This window comes from Coregonus clupeaformis, chromosome 21, assembly GCF_020615455.1.
Source record: "Coregonus clupeaformis isolate EN_2021a chromosome 21, ASM2061545v1, whole genome shotgun sequence".
Lineage (NCBI taxonomy): Eukaryota > Metazoa > Chordata > Actinopteri > Salmoniformes > Salmonidae > Coregonus > Coregonus clupeaformis.
In genome coordinates this window covers 1,348,509-1,351,525 of record NC_059212.1, presented here as the reverse complement: position 1 = coordinate 1,351,525, position 3,017 = coordinate 1,348,509, and positions in this window count along the sequence as shown.

The following is a 3,017-nucleotide window of genomic DNA, read 5'->3' as shown; positions in this document are numbered from 1 at the left end:
GTGTACATAGACGATATTCTGGTGTACAGTTCTACTCGTGCCGAGCATGTAGCCCTGGTGCGCAGGGTATTGAGGAGATTGTTGGAGCATGACCTGTATGTCAAAGCCGAGAAATGTCTGTTCTTCCAGGAGTCTGTCTCCTTTTTGGGTTATCAGTTGTCTGCGTCAGGGGTGAGGATGGAGGTTGACCGTGTGTCAGCCGTGCGTAATTGGCAAACCCCAACCACGGTTAAAGAGGTGCAGCAGTTCTTGGGTTTTGCGAATTACTACCGGAGGTTTATCCGGGGTTTTGGACAGGTGGCAGCTCCCATAACGTCCCTTCTGAAGGGGGGTCCAGTGCGCTTGCGGTGGTCAGCTGAGGCGGACAGGGCTTTTGGGAGACTGAAGGACCTGTTTACCTCGGCTCCAGTGCTTGCGCACCCAGATCCCACGTTACCATTCCAAGTGGAAGTGGACGCGTCGGAAGCCGGTATCGGGGCTGTTCTTTCACAACGGTCCGGCACACCACCTAAACTCCGCCCCTGTGCTTTTTATTCTAAGAAGCTCAGTCCGGCGGAGCGGAATTATGACGTAGGGGACAGGGAGCTGTTAGCCGTGGTACAGGCCCTAAAGGTGTGGAGGCATTGGCTTGAGGGGGCTCAACACCCTTTTCTCATTCTGACTGACCACCGTAACCTGGAGTACATTCGGGCAGCTAGGAGACTGAATCCTCGCCAGGCTCGATGGACTATGTTTCTCGCCCGGTTTGTGTTTAAGATCACTTACATCCCTGGGTCCCAGAACGGGAAGGCAGATGCCCTGTCTCGGCGGTATGACACAGAGGAGAGGTGCGTGGAGCCCACTCCCATACTACCTGAGTCTTGTCTGGTTGCACCGGTGGTATGGGAGGTCGATGCGGAGATCGAGCGGGCATTACGCACCGACCCTAGCCCTCCACAGTGTCCGGTGGGTCGGACGTACGTCCCGCTCGAGGTCCGGGATCGGCTTATTTATTGGGCTCACACGTCACCCTCCTCTGGACATCCAGGTATTGGCCGGACAGTGCACTGCCTTAGTACAAAGTACTGGTGGCCAACGTTAGCCAGGGATGTGAGGATTTATGTCTCCTCCTGCTCAGTGTGTGCCCAGTGTAAGGCGCCCAGACACTTGCCCAGGGGTAAATTACAACCCCTGCCCACAACGACCCTGGTCTCACCTCTCGGTGGATTTTGTTACCGACCTTCCCTCCTCACAGGGGAATACCACCATCCTGGTCGTTGTGGATCGGTTCTCGAAGGCCTGTCGTCTCCTTCCCATGCCGGGTCTTCCTACAGCCCTACAGACCGCTGAGGCTCTATTTACTCACGTCTTCCGGCATTACGGGGTACCCGAGGATATAGTGTCTGATCGAGGCCCCCAGTTTACCTCCAGAGTCTGGAGAGCGTTTATGGAACGGTTGGGGGTTTCGGTGAGCCTTACCTCGGGTTACCACCCGGAGAGTAATGGGCAGGTCGAACGTGTCAACCAGGATGTGGGTAGGTTTCTGAGGTCATATTGTCAGGGCCGGCCGGAGGAGTGGGCGAGATATGTGCCCTGGGCCGAGATGGCACAGAACTCTCTCCGCCACTCCTCCACTAAACTAACCCCTTTCCAGTGTGTGTTAGGGTACCAGCCGGTTCTGGCACCTTGGCATGAGAGCCAGATCGAGGCCCCTGCTGTGGATGAGTGGGTGCGGCGCTCGGAGGAGACGTGGAACGCTGCACACGTCCATCTGCAGCGAGCCATCCGTCGACAGAAGACGAGCGCCGACCTCCACCGCAGTGAGGGGCCAGTGTACGCACCTGGAGATCGAGTCTGGCTCTCAACCAGAAACCTGCCCCTCCGCCTGCCCTGCCGGAAGCTGGGTCGGCGGTTTGTGGGGCCTTTTAAAGTCCTGAGGAGATTGAACGAGGTGTGTTACAGGTTACAACTGCCCATTGATTACAAAAATATTAACCCCTCGTTCCATGTGTCTCTCCTCAGGCCGGTGGTAGCTGGTCCACTCCAGGACTTTGAGATAGAAGAGACTCCTCCGCCCCGTTGGACATCGAGGGGCTCCGGCGTACACTGTTCGGGCCATCTTAGATTCGAGACGCCGGATGGGGGTCTCCAATATCTCGTGGAGTGGGAGGAGTACGGCCCGGAGGAGCGGTGCTGGGTGCCGAGGAGGGACATCCTGGACCCGTCTCTTCTGACCGAATTCCATCGTGGTCATCCTACGCGCCCTGCTCCGCGTCCTCCTGGTCGTCCCCGAGGCCGGGGGCGGCGCACGGCTGGAGCCGCGTGTCAAGGGGGGGGTACTGTCACGGTTTCGGCCGAGGCGGCCCCTTCTCCTTGTTCGGGCAGGCTTCGGCGGTCGTCGTCTCCGGAGTACTAGCTGCCACCGTTCGATGTTTCTTGTTTGATTGGTTTTGTCTGTTTGTCACACCTGTTCGTTGTTTAGTTTCATTAGGCACCCTATTTAGTTCCCTTGTGTTAGGTCAGGGTTTGTGTGTAATTGTTCTGCTGTCGTGTGATTGTTTGTCCTCTGTATTTTGTTCTCTCTTATTTTCGGGTTGTAATAGAGAGTCCTGCACGTTGTGCATACTTACTTTGGACTGTCTAGTGTGCGTTTGTTTTCGCCTGTGGCCTGTTGCCGATTTTGGCGTGCACTACGGACTTCACTAAAGAGCTTTGGATTTATATCTCTGTGTCCTGCGTGTGATTCCACATCCCACTACACTCCACCCCTGACAGTTTGTCTATGTTGAAATTTGGTTACCATGATGACATAATCATGTGGTTGAAACTTCACCCTCAAATCCAATGTATTTTCCACGTAGATTCCACGTCACAATATGTTGACAAATTACATTGAAACAACGCTGAAATAAAAGCACAGGAGAAAGAATGAGTATCTAAGTATCTCTGCAATTAGCCTATAATTACACTTGGAATTGAAATTGGAAATAGAACATTTGTAGATTATTCCATATTTAAACAACAAACAAACACCAGCG